Genomic DNA, 18,992 nt, shown 5'->3' with positions numbered 1-18,992 from the left:
GGACAGACAGGTCATATACTGATGAGAGACAGAGGACAGACAGGTCATATACTCATGAGAGACAGAGGACATGAGGTGATATACTCATGAGAGGACAGAGGACATGAGGTGATATACTCAGGAGACACAGAGGACAGGTCATATACTCATGAGAGACAGAGGACAGGTCATATACTCATGAGAGACAGAGGACAGACAGGTCATATACTCAGGAGAGACAGAGGACAGGTCATATACTCAGGAGAGACAGAGGACAGACAGGTATACTCATGAGAGACAGAGGACAGACAGGTCATATACTCAGGAGAGACAGAGGACAGGTCATATACTCAGGAGAGACAGAGGACAGACAGGTATACTCATGAGAGACAGAGGACAGACAGGTCATATACTCATGAGAGACAGAGGACAGACAGGTCATATACTCAGGAGAGACAGAGGACAGGTCATATACTCAGGAGAGACAGAGGACAGACAGGTATACTCATGAGAGACAGAGGACAGACAGGTCATATACTCATGAGAGACAGAGGACAGACAGGTCATATACTCATGAGAGACAGAGGACAGACAGGTCGTACAGTTTACTCATATCCCCTTTTAATTTTTTCAGAGGTGACGTTGACAGGGTCAGATATAGAAGGCGAGACGAGCTGCGATTTGAAGCCACATGGTTTGATTTGATTAGATATATTGTAGTCGATACACTTTAAAACGGGCACACTTTAATAAAGCACTTGTACGGTGAACAACACAAACATGTTGAGAAAGTGAAAAGAAAATATTGTCTTAACAATGAAAGAGTTAGGCTGCCGACACTAATAGAAGCAGACTGATTTAGGTCTATTTGACGGAGATATATAGGCCTCCGTCCGTGGTCCAAACGTCCACATTTACACCGACTCCGTCTAATAGACTTGCCTTGCGTCGTGTTGTTTAGGCTATAGGCCAGCCGGCAGCTGTCTATAGTTGGAGTTCAGTAGATGACGAGGCCAACCTTTTAATTCGGGGAGCAGACAAACCCCGTAGACTCCGCGACGACTAACATTTACAACCTTCGCGTGTAATTAAACCAGTGATCTGGGAGGAGAAACCCAACACTCAGATGAAGGAGTGGGACGCGTTCATTCATCACGTCTCCTCTCCTCACCTGCCTGCCGCGCCTGGAGACGGGAGTCACGGGACGGGAGCGCACTTGGCCCCTGAAACTGTCCAACTGATTTCCTTTCGCAGAGACAATAGACAGATGATATGGCGCATATATATCTGGAATACCGGTAACAACACGCTAGGGTTATTATTATATTATAATATACTACAATGCGCGCATACTCAGCTGATATACTCAAAAAGGAAGGGTTCTCTTATATAAGTGATCGTGTTTGCTCAACGATAACGCATAGCTCGGACTGTGTGATGTATAGGGAGCTTTGTATTAAATTGCTCAACTATATACTGCAAGGCAAACAGCGATAGCCGGCGATGCAATGTCAAACGCCTGGCTGTCAGACGGCTCTGAGAAAGGAACGGCCCTGTGGCATTAGTCTGGTGGTCAGGTTGACTTGTCTGGGATGTTGCAGGTGAAGTGACTGGTTGTGTTTCACGCCTGGCCCCGGGCACCCCGGGCAGCAGGCAGGGAGGGAGGCGGACAAACACCAAGGTCAGGAGCCGCGCAAAGAATAACGGGAGTTATCTAGGAAGATTTTCTTTGATGCACATTGAATAGGCCTAATGTATTTATTATTATTATTATTTTTTGCAGACATGTGATCCCTTTATATTCTTACCTGTAATTAATAGCAAGGCGGGCCGGGGCGTTTGAAACAGCAAGACCGTGAATAAAAAAAGGCTACAGGTGAACTTGGAGTTAAGTTTCGAGCAGCGGTGCAACAACATCCTAAATTTGGGTCCAGGCGAAAAAAAGAAAGAAGAAAAGTATATATATTTTTTGGGGGGGGGGGGTGATAAATAAAAGCAATCCAAAAATGTTTGGTTGGTGTGCGTTTTAAAACACTTTCAGAAGAGATCATCCAGCATCATTGCCCCCATCCAGGCTTCTATTGCGTTCACTTAACTCCACGACTCATTTAACACTCCAGCCCGTAATATAGTAACAGTCACTTGGGCAGACAGCAGAGCGGCACCGCGGCGTGTCCTCGTCCAGAGACATGTAACTACAGTGGGACGCGGCGCGGCGGGACAGCAGCCGGGGGACGGTCCTGTCGCGTCCAGACACCGGCCTCTTGCTGTGCCCCCCTCCCGCGAACAAAACAAGTGTCCGTGATGATGGGTGTAGGAAAAATAAATAGTCCCGACCTCTATGAAGAAAAGAAAAAAACAATCCGAGTTAAATTATAGATAGCTGGAAACGAGATCAAATATATGCCTCTGTTAAATCAAGACAAGACAAACGAGGGCGGCTAATTATGAAGAACTTGCTAAAAAAAACGGACTGATTAAAGTGAGTGTTCCAAATAATAGCCGTCTTGGGGTATTCTCCTCCTGTATCCTCCTTATCTAAAACTGCAACCGGCTAAATTGATCCTGAGAGCTGCACTAAATAGTCAGCGTTGCGCGCAGTGATGCTCCCTGTGTGCCGGGCGGGTGTCGCGGAGGCGCGGGTCTCTCTCTCTCTCTCTGCGCTGCACGGAGCCAACTGCTTCTCCAGCCCGATGCTGTTCAAGTGGACCTCTCTCTCTCTCTCTCTCTCTCTCTCTCACGCTGCGGCGCACGGCGATGCCAGCGGAACACAATCCCTGCTACTTCAGTTAAACATGCCCGCGGGCTGCAGGGACCTCCTCCAAGCGCAGAGAGAACGGTCCCCTCGGTATTTAAATCGTTGCCGGGGGTTTTAATAATCCGAGCAATTTGACGTCCAATCTTGCTCCGCTCGTCCCCGCAGCTTTCTTTGGTGGTGGTGGTGGTGAACCCTCTCTCTCTCGGCACAATATACCGCCGTGTGTGTGTGTGTGTGTGTGTGTGTGCGTGTGTGTGTGTGTGTGTGTGAGAGAGGCAGGCAGACCCACCTACTGATATCGGATCCCGTTTCACTGCCAACCAGCCAGAGTAGCAACACTACTACATGCGCTTCACGTGTCCACACTTAACATCTGCGCTCCCCAAACACAACCCACGATGCCAACCAGAGGAGCCAGAGAGAGTAAATGGGCACTGAGTGTGTTGGTTGTGTGGGGCCCGGGCCTGGCATAAATTCTGGTGCGTTGGAGTCCCCCAATTAATTAGGCGTTACTACTACACCAACCTTTAACTGATGTTGTACAGTAAGATTCCAATAAGATATATCTTGGCTTGCATAATTATTAAAATACAACAGAATAACACAATTCTACAAAATAAATGTATGATATTATTATAGCATTGTGTTCTTGGAAACCCAGAAGTCGACAACAACATTCAAGCTTCATATCACGGATGAATCTGATTATTATTAGAAATATAAATAAATATAATATAATAAAATATAAATAATAATTAGAAATCGACACTTTTTTAAAGTTGAAACAGAAGCTCAACTTTAGGAAGGAAATAAATGTCTTAAAGGTAACAATTATGACCCAGCCCCTCATTTTACTGGCTCTAACTGTCAAGCAGTACTATTTTCATTTTACTGGCTCTACTGTCAAGCAGAGTCGTTTTCCTTTATCTAATTTCGTTGTTCTTGTTACTTCACATTGTAAACATGCCACTAGGGACAGACCTGATATGCCAGTCTGTGTAGAGAAAGAGGGAGGGGGGGAGTGAGAGTCTGAGAAAGCAAGAAAGAGAGAGAGAGAGAGAGAGAGAGGGCCCTCAGCTATGGCTCAATCTTGAATTTCAGTAATATTAGTCACTAGATGGCGCCAAAGAGCACCCTTGCAAAGGGGGGATAAGCCTCCTGCCAAGCAGGCCCCAGCGTTATTACAGATGCAGAGTCTCAACAGGTATTTAACTGGGCCCTAAATGGACCCTCCTCCCACTCCGTAAAAAGGCCAAATAACCCCCGTGTTAGAGCTTTGTGGGATGACGGTCCCCCCCCCACCCCACCTACCCTACCTCCTCCAATGTACAGTTTCTTCCCCTGTATACTCTCTTTTTAGACTCTTTTTGTACTCACAAACAGTACTGTATATTTGTAGATCTGGTATGTGATAAATGTATAGATGTAGCAGTACTGTCTATCTGTATGTCATGTATGTCATATATGTTATGATGAATGGGGGGCCCTGATGTAAACAAGACGAAAGTCTTTCTCCCTTTAACAATTGTGTGTATTGAGCTGTACTGTATTGTACCCATTCTGCAATCTGTTAATAAAATGTTCAATCAATCAATCAATCAATCAATCAATCACTCAATCAACGGTGCTGACTGCAGCCTCAGGGAACTCCACCGCTGGTGAAAAAAGGCCTGGAGAAAAGGAGAGAGTAACGTAGGGATGCAAATCAAAAACCAAAGTGTCTCTATCCTGGTGAGATATCTCAGCCTTTGGACAAGCAGAAAAAAAGGCCACTATATCAGGAGGGACGTGGAGAGGAGACGTTGCGGGGGTGATTGGAAGGCCACAGTCTGCAGCGGGCTTCTAAGCTCTCCTGTCAAACAAAGAGAGGGTATAATAGGTGGGGGGCTGGTGAATTATATTTCTATAGGCTTAAGAGTCTCTTCTCATGGGGCCCTTCAGACTCCAGTGTGAGCATTGTGTCTCCTTATTGCCCCCGCGGCTCAGACCCCGCCGCAGACGTCTCGGTGAGGCTGTCTGCCCCGGGGTTAAGGCCGCGCGCAGACAGCCGGTCTGAGTCTGAGCAGCACTATAGGGGATAGACTCAGCTGTCGTACGGGGAGCAGCGTCCGCCACCGGCTCCATTCCATCCACGCCGGCCTCCGCCTCCCGTCTGCACAGGCAGGCTGGCCTTTGACCCCGGCCGAGCAGGCAGGCAGGCAGGCAGAGCAGGCGAGGGTCGGGGTCCCCGCGAGGGCACAGCTGTGACAGTGGGGTGACCCTGGGGTCACGTGGAATAGTCTCTTCATCCTTGATTAGGTTTAACATTGTGTAGGCTAGGCGATCCAGATTACATGTATAACCACAACTCTATCATAAAAACACACAGGGAACGATACACCTTTAAAATGTTTATTTAAAAAACACAGGGATATCATATATACTGTATTATGTTGGTTATTTTCATGCTATATGTTTTAGGTCATTTGCATCTTACATCTTGCCAAAAGCTGGACAAGTAGTAAAATAAACAGACAAACTCACATCAACTAACGCTGTGAGTCGCCTGATGACTTCACACGAATCCTAATCCAGTGAAAGACATAAAGGTGAGGTTGTATTGACTGCCACCCAACTGAATTATGTCTACACATTTGTTCTTGAGCAAGAGGTTGATAGCCCATGTGATCACTTATGTGAGAAAGCTTGCTTTTTCTACCCTTGATGATTACTCAATTATATTGCCCCCTGCATTCAGTTAAGAAATTAGCAAAAATATCCATCCAAATAATTTATCTGAAGGGGCATAGAGGGCACTTCCCCCCCCACCCGTCACTTGGAAGGGCGTCTAAGAGGAAAGGCACCTGTAGGGAGCACCTACTGTATGGCATCACTGGAGAGGGCCATCACACATGTAGGGATACCCTTTATAGCACTGCATCCCATGGTCTCTACTGGAAAGGGCACCCTTTGAGACACCGTCATGTAGTGGCAGCATAGAGGGCACTTCATCACAGCACCGTTTACCTTTGGAAGGGCACGTATAGGGAATGTCAAGTTTAGACCACTGGAAGGGCACCAATAGGGCACTACGTCACATTTTATCCACTAACTTACTTACTAACTTTTCTTGATATGTTTTCCCATGTAGGATATGCAGTCAATAGGGTCCGTCCTCTCGTTTTCACAACTCAAAGAGAGCATTTAACACGTAACGTTTTTCAACCATGGGGGGTCCACCAGTGTATAGAACATTGTCAGTGGAGCGTTTTGTAAAGGAGATTCTTCTGAGTTGTATCAGTTGAGGACAGCACGTTCTGCAGGGGCCGTTCTAGCTGCACAATATTAGGTTGTTTCACCTGTATTTGAACACTTTGAGAGCCAGCCGTGTTTTCCTATTTACCCCCTTGAATGCCGCCACCCACTTCAATGATAGAGCTCTCATATTTGCGAACGCATAAACTACATCTTAAATTATGGCTATGTGTCTAATGTGGCCGTCGCTTATCAATGACTTGTTTGCAGTCAACATTGTCGAAACGGATTGTTTTTTAATCGGTTCATTTCCGTTTTATACCATTTTGAAAAACGCTTGTTTCTTGAAACTTCCAGAAGATTTCAGAAGATTCTGTGATAAACGCCCAAGCCATACACAAAACACGTTGTCATTTTTCGGCCTATTTATGAATCGTTTTCAAATAAACGCTAGATTATCGATAGTATATGTATACTTATGCACGATATAGAAGCTGGCTGAAAAATCGAATCTCTTATTTCCTGATCGCTCGCACACACACACACACACACACACACACACACACACACACACACACACACACACACACACACACACACACACACACACACACACACACACACACACACACACACACACACACACACACACACACACACACACACACACACACACACACACACACACACACACAGGGCCCACACGTTAATATATCTGTGAAAAAAGCTCTGATTATCCTAAGACTGGTAAAATAGATTCCTTACCTCAGATCAGATGTTCTCCAAAAAGATTATTCCAATTCCTGATCGCCATTCCAAATATCGATCGCGTTTATTGATCCAACGCTGGGTGCTCGAACACATTATTCCACGCTGTTCTGCGGGACCACAGAGACTGCAATCAGCTCCGGTTACTTGCCTGAGGCCATGGTTACACTGGGGAATACAGCAACGTTTTTGTTGCTGAATAATTGCGTTTGCTGTCCAAATTAAAAAGAAACGCTGTTTTGGCAGGAAAATGCGTTGTCCTACTGGCAACGCTGAAAAGGTGTTTTCGTTTTGGATACTCGCCAAAACTCGCCGACAATGGTGCCATGTAATCTGCGCGAGCCGGATACGGAGCCGTTCTGCCCAATGCCCATGCGCAGTAGAGACCTGCACGGTTATTTCCAGTGTTTACAGCAGAGCTGTCCCAAGTAGCTGCGGCTACCATGTGTTGTCAAGTTATTGTTATAAGGAGCCCAGTCCAAGCTACAACAGTCTGCATTCCCTTAACAATTGTTTGTATTGAGCCGTATTGTATTGTACCCATTCTGCAATCTGTTAAATAAAGTTTACATCCATTCATTCTGCTAGCATTAACGTTACCAAGCTGCAAGCCACAATGCTATACTGTTATAATGGCATATCCCAATCACGTTAGCACGTAAGTCAATTGTGTTGATGTTAGTTTTGTTTCACCAACAAATGAGAGGCAGAACACACAGTGAATGTATCCGTTTTGTTTATTGCACTTTTATTGCACTCTTTGCTGAAAAATAAATGCTTCGTTGGCTAAATGGCTCACGTGAGGCATTTAAAGATGGTGGATTGTTGATTTTTAGCAGGAAGTGTATTGGCACATTCAACTTTTCTGATTGGTTGAAAATGGCCTTCATGGCGGTCAGGTGGCGTAACGGAGATTGCGTTCGTCACCAACCCCGGAGCGACTGGATTCGCCTGTTCGAATCCAGCTCACAGCTCCGGGGTTGTCACCAGCTTGGCTGGCTGTTCACACTAATACAATTGGCAGTATTAGAGGGTGGGAGAAGCTGGCGGGGTGGGTCCGGGTCGTTGTAAACAGCGACTCCTACAGTTCGGTCGGGGCGCCTGCTAAGCGCGGATAGGATCTAAGTGGGATAGTGTGATCCTTCCACACGCTACGCCCTCTCAGTGAGAATCCGCGCTGCCAGGTGAAAAGAAGCGGTTGATTGGCTGGACGTGTGTCGGAGGAAGCACGTGGTAGCCTCCACTCTCCCAGACCGACTGTGGGGGGTAAGTGCGACCAGGAAGGGGATTGGGAATTGGCATAACGACTAACATTGGGATGGGAGAAAATCAGAGGAAAAAGGAGGGGGAAAAAGTAATAAAAAAAATTGCCTTCGTGTTTGAACTACATCGCCACCTACTGCCACCTACTGCTTTGGCATTGTACTACATGTATATACATCACTGTGCTCAGGAGGCAAAAACGATGTCTAACTTGCCTGCCATTACGTAGCGTTCTGAAAAGCGAAACTGAAACTGAAAACTGAAACGAAAACCGGGCCTAGTGTAACCGCAGCCTGAGAAGTAAAAGTGGATTCTGGACTGTTTTTTCCCCATGTGTTTCATTCAATCCATTCCAAAGGGGTGCAGTACCATCCGGGAGATGATAGGGGGCGGTATTTTCCCAATGGAGCTCAGAGAGAGTTTGCAGCACTAACGTGAGGCTAGATTGATGAAATATGAATGGAAATCGCTAATAAAAGAAATATCGATTAAAAAACGGCATTTCTCGTTCCTGGCACTCAACGGTTGGATTGAAATAACTAGGTATATCGTCTGTGGCACTCAAAGTGTTAAGGGCATTTGCAATCACAAAACATATTGAGAAGAAGAAGAGGAAGAATCCAGCTTCCAGCAGTTGGGGGCTAAGTGCCTTGCTCAAGGACACTTTAGCGGTTGGTGCTGAGGGACGGGAGACAGTGATTAGTCATTCACTTTCCCAACCAGATTTGTACTGCCGGCCTGGTGGGATCAAACCAGTGATTGAACCGGTTTCAAGCCTGTTTCTCGAACCTTTAGGCCACCGCTGCCCCTGGCCACAATCAAGCTCCGTATTCCACACTGATCCTGGATCCAAGAGCATGCAGATACACCCCCCAGTCAGTCAGCTGCCCTGGACAAGAGCATGCAGACACACACCCCAGTCAGTCAGATGCCCTGGACAAGAGCATGCAGACACACACCCCAGTCAGTCAGCTGCCCTGGACAAGAGCATGCAGATACACCCCCCAGTCAGTCAGCTGCCCTGGACAAGAGCATGCAGACACACCCCCCAGTCAGTCAGCTGCCCTGGACAGGAGCATGCAGATACACACCCCAGTCAGTCAGCTGCCCTGGACAAGAGCATGCAGATACACCCCCCAGTCAGTCAGCTGCCCTGGACAAGAGCATGCAGATACACCCCCCAGTCAGTCAGCTGCCCTGGACAAGAGCATGCAGACACACCCCCCAGTCAGTCAGCTGCCCTGGACAAGAGCATGCAGACACACCCCCCAGTCAGTCAGCTGCCCTGGACAAGAGCATGCAGACACACCCCCCAGTCAGTCAGCTGCCCTGGACAAGAGCATGCAGACACACCCCTCAGTCAGTCAGCTGCCCTGGACAAGAGCATGCAGATACACCCCCCAGTCAATCAGCTGCCCTGGACAAGAGCATGCAGACACACCCCCCAGTCAGTCAGCTGCCCTGGACAAGAGCATGCAGATACACCCCCCAGTCAGAACTCCATATTTCTTCAAATAAAACTCACAGAGAACCAGTTGCTTCTGAAAGTCTAAATCCAAATAGCTTTTTATTACATTCTCTCCAAACTGCTGTGGCACCATTACAGTTTTATTATCATTGTCGTAACCCTCCCCCACCCCCCTTTTTCAAACATTTTATTTATTAATTACAGAAGGGTGTGTGTGACAATGTTTGGTCCTCATTAGTTTTAGTGGTTCTTTACATCAGAGCTTCTTTTATTGTACAAAATTGTGAAAGACAGCATGACAGCATGACAACAAAGCGTTAGCAAGAGACTGTTGAAGCTGTCTATGAAGGAGGGGGAGTCTTTACATCAATGAGAAACCTGAGAGATAGAGAGTGAGAGAGAGAGTGTCACACTGTTGGTTTCACTTGTACCCTATGACTTCAAAAGGTCTACATATACACAACGAGAATCAGAGCCAAATTAAACAGCGGCGACTCTCAGTGACTCAATCATCAGTTGACTTTCCCTGAGCAGAGGGACGTTTACACAAAGGGTGAAGAAGGAAAGAAAGAAAGAAAAACTCTGAAACAATCACTACAAAAGTCCGTTCACCCATGTGACCTGTTCCATGTTCTAAGTTCTACATTCTGTGCACCGACTGTGTTGCAAACTTCCCCCAGAGAGGACAGATGAACCCTTTCACTACCACGCTACAGAAGGTATCTGTCTGTAGTGTGATAGTAAAGGGTTAACCTTCTGTATTGTCGCAGTGAAAGGGTTAACCATTTGGTAGTGTTGTAGTGAAAGGGTTAAAAAACTGTATAGACAAAACAAATTACAAGGAATTGACAAGACTTAACAACGGACACAGTAAACATATACAGCTCTAAATAGGAATTACATTTTTAAAAAATACAGGCTTAAAAGAGCAAGGGCCTGCTGTATCAGAGTAGCTAATACAAACTAAAGGTACAAAAACATACTCTATATAGTAAATTCATTCAATGCAGGTAATATGAAATGGTACACAGTCTAAAGGTTCACACACATACATAGACTATGACGTGCAGTACAGCAGTGAACATACAGAGAGCAGTGAGAGAGAGAGCGGTTTGGATTGTCGTTTGCTAGGCTGGCACAGTCTATCTATGAGGTATATTAGCTCTCAGAGGCTGGCTGTTAGAAGTGTGTGTGTGTGCGCGCGCGTGCATGTGTGTGTGTGTGAATGATAGAGAGAGAGAGAACTTGTCTAAGTGACGCTCCGGCTCCGAGTGTTTTTCGTCTATTGTCATCATAGAGGTAAAGGGGACTTTTCCTTGCCATGTAATGACAGGAGGCCACTCAGAGAGGTCTGTCCAAACCAGGGTGCTAAGCATGGCCCCTAATTACAAGGACAGCTTACCTTATCTATTCTCTCTGCTTGGCTTCAGTCTTTCTCTTTGTATTTCTACTGTCCTCTTTCCTAGGAGCTTCTCGTTAGCGATGGGGGGGGGTAAGCCTTGATTTACCCGACGCCGGAAGAGCCGAGGTGGGTGGACCGACCGGCGGGCAGCTATTCTTAGCCACAAGGCGGGAGCGGCACTGGCGAGGCGTGGTGCCACGCGAGGGGGCGAGAGGGCGGGCCAGACGTCAGGGCCCTGCACGTAGGCGGGACTGGTGGTTTTGGGGCCGACTGGGGATTAGCGTTGTGCAGGACTGTGGGTTCCTACTGCTACTTGGAAAGGGGGAGGGAGGGAAGAAGGGAGGATGGGGTGGGGGGCTCCCTGGGACTAGGAGCAGCAGCACGGGCCTAAATTGTCACCGCTGTCGCCCAGCAAGGACACCAGAACTACTGGATGTGGTCTGAGGAGCACCATGTGTGAGAGGGTTGGTGCTAGACGGCCTACACGTGACCCGCTCTATCGTTTTCAGTCAGAGGTCAGTCGAAGGCTCATTTACATCTACATTATATTTTTTAGACATGATGTCGACTGTTCAAGGTTACTGTCTGTTTTACCACACAACCCCCCTGTTTTACCACACAACCCCACAAATAGCCCAGAACCGTCAACAGTCTTGCTCAAATGAATGTGGTTTGTAAAATATGTGCTGAATCTTTGTGTTGCATCAATGGCAGCTCCAATTAAACTATGTAGACGAGAAGTGGGATAACGTTAGTAAAATATCGTTTTGAAGTCTTATATACTGTACAGTGAATAGGTCTTTTGTGTGAATTCAAATGAAAGCAATGCATTACAAATAAATATCTAGTCAACTAAAGACCATAGCAATGACCTATCTTGGAAGAGTAACTACACATGTGACTTGCCAGATGTATTATAGGTAAACAAAGTCTGGGCTTTCATATTCTGTATTCCTTAAATTCAGAATGTGAACCGTTGGCAATACCTCACGCTGGCCTCGTTTCTGTATATTAACCTGTGTAAATTTGAAGGTGATTATATTTCTTCAAAAACATCCTTTGGCAACATATCCATATTCAACGAAACACAGATGGCTTGACATCAGGAGTAGAGAAATCTAAAGGAAAGATGTCATAAAGAAACCATGAAGGTCATTCTGTTTCAACAGTGAATATAAACTTGAAATAAAAAATGTATCTGGATGTTTACCTAACTGAAAACGATAGAGCGAGACATGGTTATGGTCCTCTAGGAGTGGGATCGTCTTACGGTATTGAGATGTGTGGTAGGTATGCGTGTGATAGGTATGCATGTAGTAGGTATGGTGTGGTAGGTATGTGTGTAGGTATGCATGTAGTAGGTGTGTGTGGTAGGTATGTGTGGTAGGTGTGTGTGGTAGGTATGCGTGTGGTAGGTGTGTGTGACTGTGCGTCTTTCTGTATAAGTATGTCATCACTACATGTTTCTCTATCAGCCCTCGCCAGCCTCCGGCTCCTTCTTCTTCGTCTTCACGGATGACTTCCTGGACACCTTCTTATCCCCTGCCTCCTTGCTCGACTCCTTCCCTTCCTTCTCTTTCTTCTCTTTGGACGGCTCCTTCTTGGCTGACGACGACTCCCTCTTGGGCTCCTCCTTGGTGGATTCCTTCTTGGCCTCCTTGGTGGAGGAGGACTCCTTCTTGGGCTCCTCCTTGGTGGATTCCTTCTTGGCCTCCTTGGCGGCGGAGGACTCCTTCTTCTCTTTCGAGGACTCCTTCTCCTTGGGCTCCTTCTTCTCCTTCTTGGGCTCCTTCGCCGGTTCCTCCTCACCACCCTCCTCCTTCACGGACCCTTCCGGTGGTTCTTTGGTTACCTCTTTCTTCTCCTTCGGTTCTTTATCTGGGAAGAAAAGGCCAGAGAGAGAGAAAGAGAGAGATAGGCTGTTAATACTTGTGGTGGTAGGATAAGATAAGTCGCTCTAGCTTGAGGTGTTAAGTGGTCGCCCCATTTAGAAGAAAAGGACAACATGAGACTTCAACTTTGCATCGCCTCCGAGTGAAAGACTACATTATACTGTATGTGGAGCTCATTATGTATGCTAGCTGGTCAGGGTTGATCCCAATCCCTTTAATCCCCAATAACATTTACACGTGCCAGGAGTTTGTCTTGGATGACCTGGCGCATACACTCACTCCACAAGTAAGATGAAAGAAAACACACAATTTACCCATGAGGAAGAAGAAGAACAATATGTACACTGAAGAACTGCTTTTAAGTATGTACAGAAAGTCACAACGAACACAAGACAAATACAGTGGGAAGCGTGTAAATTGTGGAGATTGAGTTCCAAGGTGTCTGATAAAACAAAGTTGAAACAAAGTAAGCCTGAAGCGTGTCTTTTTAGAGTGCAGACCATCAGCGCTATTTTTCAATCTTTTAAAAATGTTCAGTTGCTATTGCATGCACTTATCTGTGTTTCATTACACATGTGTGCATGCTTATTGCTTACCAACTGTTCTCCTGTTTTATTGCAACACTAATATCACCGACATCTAAGAAGGGAGATCCCCCTTGAACGTCCCTTCTAAGGTTTCTCTCCTCCACATTGCCTGTGGTGCATTTTTTCCTATTGCTAGGTTTTAGTGAGTTTTTCCTTACCATCGCGTGGGGTATGTCTGGGAGTGTTGCATTCATTTATTTAAAATGTTTTGGTGTTTTTGTTTTGTTCTTGATTTATTGTGGTGTTTCTTCTTGACTTGAGAAGAAGACGTGTCCGGCCCATGGGAACATTAACGCGTGTTGTCGGGCCTTACAAATACATTTGATTTGATTTGACCTTCATCTCCTAGACCACTACGTCGGATTAAAACTAATTAATACCACAGCCTTGTAAAGGATGATTATCCAGGCAGCACTCTACCAGAATGAGCTAGAGTTAGTCAATAACATGGTGTGGTCATCATAATTACTGCATTGTTTTGTAAAACAGACTGAGGTTAATGAGGCCACAACACTTAGCAAAGTCAACCCTTCAGACGTCTAAACCAAACACACTAATTGAGTGACAACGGCACCTGTTGCATGACAAAAGACCCCCCCCCTCTGTACACACTCCTCCAGTCATGCCCCCACTCCTCCAGGTTTGATTGGCCCTTTGATAAGATAATAGCAGGACTATTGTCTCCCAACAATGAGACGCATTTATCTCCATGGTAAAGGAGAGTGTGTGTCTGTGTGGAGACAGTTAGGTCTCCAGATGTGTGTGTGTGTGTGTGCGCGTGTGTGTGTGTGTGTTCTGGTACTCGATATTGGGGCTCTATCAGCTGGCTAATCGTCTACAGCTTAAGCGTGTGTGTGAGTGTGTGTCTGTGTGGAGACAGTTAGGTCTCCAGATGTGTGTGTGTGTGTGTGTGTGCGTTTGTGTGTGTGTGCGTGTGTGTGCGTGTGTGTGTGTGTGTGTGTGTGTGTGTGTGTGTGTGTGTGTGTGCGCGTGTGTGTGTGTGTGTTCTGGTACTCGATATTGGGGCTCTATCAGCTGGCTAATCGTCTACAGCTTAAGCGTGTGTGTGTGTGTGTATGTGTGTGTGTGTGTGTGTGTGTGTGTGGAGGTAGGAGCCAGTTAACAGACTTGTACTTACAAAGACTTGGTTTACTACATTTAAAGTACTAAAACAAGCAGAATAGTTGTTGTACTATAGTTTTAACGTCCAAAACAATAAAACAATCACTGTTAACACACAGATTCTACATGCAGTCTCTCACTTCTCAGACACATTGTGACATCACACACATAAATCAGTGTTTGTAGAGTGGGGGTGTGAGCCACGGAAAGCTTCAAATAGAATAGAATGACTTCATCCAACTAAAGCTGGGGAAATCATCTTTGGCCTCACTCAAGGCACACAGAGATATAGAAAAAAAAGCTCCCAAATGATTCTGGACAAATTGGTATCGTAACTTAACTTGTTGGCAAAGTACCTGCCACGTATAGTAGGCTGAACGAAATACAGTAGGCTAATGGATATACCACAGTTTGTATACAATAGAGAGTGATACATAATATAGCCGTGCTTCGCTGTGCACTGTGTGTGAGGTGCCATTGTCTGTGCAACTTTAGACTTTTCCCACATAATAATAATAATAATAATAATAATAATAATAATAATAATAATAATAATAATAATAATAATAATAATAATAATAATAATAATAATAATAATAATAATAATAATAATAGATTCTATTTGTAATGCGCTTTACAGTTGCGGGCAAATCTCAAAGCGCTACAGTTAAAAGAACTTAAAACTAGCGAGAATAAAGGAAAGAAAGAATATAAAAATAGGCAAGACTAAAACATAGAATAACATACATAGAATAACATAGAGAAACATAGAATAAATAAAACTGATAAAAGAAATTGGTAAAAGAACATAAAATGTGTGGAGCTAAAAAATTTGATAAAAAGTCAACAGAAGGCTCTACTAAAAAGGTGAGTTTTGAGGCCTTTCTTAAAAGCATCCACAGTCTGTGGTGCTCTCAGGTAGTCAGGGAGAGCATTCCACAGACTGGGAGCGGAAGAGCAAAAAGCCCGATCTCCCATAGTGCAGAGATTTGTCCTTGGGCGCTGGAGAAGGTTTGCCTGGCCAGAGCGGAGATGTCGAGAGGAGGAGTGAGGTGATGAGTTCTTTGATGTATAGGGGGGTGTTTCCGTAGAGGCATTTGTGGGTGAGCAGGGACACTTTGAACTCAACCCTGAGTGAGACAGGGAGCCAGTGAAGGGTCTTGAGGATGGGAGTGAAGTGGTGGCATCCGTGGACATTGATTGTATTTGGTGAAATAAAGTGTTTCTGCTTCTGAAAATACCAACTGATTATGGGTAGCAAGATTTATTATTATTATTTATTTATTTATTTTAAAATCGTAGTCCTCATAGATGAAGTTTGAAAAACACAAACACAAACCACCAACTCTACCTGTACAGTAGGACAGGGAGGTAGGTAATACTCAATATGAAGGTATATTATAATGGATCCATGTAGGGCTGGGAGGTACAGTAATACTCAATATGAAGGTATATTATAATGGATCCATGTAGGGCTGGGAGGTACAGTAATACTCAATATGAAGGTATATTATAATGGATCCATGTAGGGCTGGGAGGTACAGTAATACTCAATATGAAGGTATATTATAATGGATCCATATAGGGCTGGGAGGTACAGTAATACTCAATATGAAGGTATATTATAATGGATCCATGTAGGGCTGGGAGGTACAGTAATACTCAATATGAAGGTATATTATAATGGATCCATGTAGGGCTGGGAGGTACAGTAATACTCAATATGAAGGTATATTATAATGGATCCATGTAGGGCTGGGAGGTACAGTAATACTCAATATGAAGGTATATTATAATGGATCCATGTAGGGCTGCCTGGGAGGTACAGTAATACTCAATATGAAGGTATATTATAATGGATCCATGTAGGGCTGGGAGGTACAGTAATACTCAATATGAAGGTATATTATAATGGATCCATGTAGGGCTGCCTGGGAGGTACAGTAATACTCAATATGAAGGTATATTATAATGGATCCATGTAGGGCTGGGAGGTACAGTAATACTCAATATGAAGGTATATTATAATGGATCCATGTAGGGCTGGGAGGTACAGTAATACTCAATATGAAGGTATATTATAATGTATGGTACGCATTTTTACTATACCGTCATCCAGGATATATACATATTGAAAAAATAAATACAAATAAAACCTAGATATATTAAATAAATAAGTTAATCAAATGTCTCCCCTTGCAGCAGTATTACACTGTAAATGAACATAGACCATTTTGAATGAAATAGCACCATAACAGGCAGCTAAGTGGCGTAGTGGGCAAGGCGCTCGCCACCAACGCAGGAGAGGCTGGGTTCGAGCCCAGCTCTCGGCATTGCTACCAGCTTGGCTGGTCATTCATACTAACACAATTGGCAGTGTTAGGGGTGGGAAAGCTGGTGGGGTGGGTCCTGGTCGTTGTAAACAGCGACTCCTACAGTTCGGTCGGGGCGCCTGCTCTGCGAGGGAAGGATCTAAGGGGGGTAGTGTGATCCTTCCACACGTTACACCCTCTCAGTGAGAGTCCGCGCTGCCAGGTGAAAAGAAGCGGTTGATTGGCTACACATGTGTCGGAGGAAGCATGTGATAGCCTCCACTCACACACACACACACACACACACACACACACACACACACACATACATACATACATACATACATACATACATACATACATACATACATACATACATACATACATACATACATACATACATACATACATACATACATACATAGTACACACATACACACACACATACATACACCATCACACACATAAACAAATGCACGGGTTTGAGCTCGCTCATAGAATCGAGTGCAAACTCACACGCAACTATACTCGCATGCACACACACACACACACACACACAAGTTTGCACCCACAGTTACGACTGACTGTAAACTTGCATGCGAACACACACAGATACAATTGAAGGCAAACACACATACACACACACACAACCTCAGATCTTTTACAATCACACATGAAAGTAGTGGGTTATACGGACACAGAGGAAATGCTGACTGCAGTTTTTCCCCTGTCATTCATGGTCATACCAGACAAGGTTATTTCAGTGTGTTGACTTTTACCCATGAACAAGACTTATATGTCTGTCTGACGCAGAGGGAGTGACAGCCGTTGTGACTATGCTTGTGAACTGAGAGTGTTTGCTTGTACTTTTTGATAGTGTGGTCAGAAATCAGGGTGGGAAACAAGACCTCCTGTCCTGTGTGTGTGTGTGTGTGTGTGTGTGTGTGTGTGTGTGTGTGTGTGTGTGTGTGTGTGTGTGTGTGTGTGTGTGTGTGTGTGTGGACAACGGACACACATACATTTATTCTATTTGTCTAGTTTTAGTCCTGCACATGTTTGTGGGAGGAGCCACCACAGCAATATCTGTGTGTACCACTTATTTTGTGTGTGTTGCCAACGGTCAAGTTGTCTGTGTCTCGGTGGCTGGGTAGTGTAGAGGTCTACCACCACAGAGGAGCCCCAGGGTTCAAATCCCAAATTGTGTTTTTTTTTTTGTTCTTGATTTATTGCGATGTTTCTTCTTGGCTTGTCCAGCCCATGGGGACATTAACACTTTCAAAGCCAGCCATTACCATTATCCCTGTAGCTAATGCACCAGCTTTCCATAGGCTACTTTCACTGTGCGTCACTATGTTTGGAGAGCTATATCTATATTCTATATTATAGCTATGGAGACAATACTATGGTCATTTGAAAGTCACTTTCTCCCGTCGAACATGCAAAAAAGAGATAACTTTTTCATGTATACGTTCGCGCGTTATCCCGTGGTGAATATTGTATAGTTTAGGAGTGATCTGGGCTAATTCCTGAAAAGCTGAGTTATAGGGCATGTGAATTTAGCTAAAGTCGTTGGCGTTTCTCGCCTGGACACGCGTTTTTTTGATGCTCTGATCGTCATCAACGGCATTCCTTTTGAACACCACACGCTGATCAGCTGGATCGATATGAAATCATTGTAGGATCACGGTGGAATTGGCGTCAGATAGTCCTTACCTTTGATTGGGGGTATTCCAAAAAGAATACAAAAAGAATATTCCAATTGTCTGATCACGATTTCCAGTATTGGTGTCAATCGGGTCCCGACATAATCCGGCACAACACATGCATCGAGGGGCCATGGACACATCCAATGTGATCGGGTGAACCGCTAGACTTGCCTGGACCAAAATTCTCCGCCCGGAGGACATTAGATGTGACACACAGTCTGGAACAGGGTTTCAAAGGGTGGGCGATAGTGCCAACTAGCAGGATCTGGCCGGTACTGCACTTTTGGCGTCTCAGTATGGCTTTCACCAGTAACATATAGGTCCGTGAGTGTAATATTGATATTAAAATCGAATAAAAGAAAAAATCTAAAAATAGAATATTACGTTTTTGGCGCCCAACGGTTGGCGAGCAAACACATAATATTACGTGATTGGCCGTGAATGACTTAACTTGTGATTGCAGGCTTTACAAATACATTTAGATTTGATGATTTGATTTGG

This window comes from Notolepis coatsorum (genome assembly GCF_963971535.1).
Source record: "Notolepis coatsorum genome assembly, chromosome: 19".
Taxonomy (NCBI): domain Eukaryota; kingdom Metazoa; phylum Chordata; class Actinopteri; order Aulopiformes; family Paralepididae; genus Notolepis; species Notolepis coatsorum.
Note: the sequence above shows the minus strand (reverse complement) of the source record.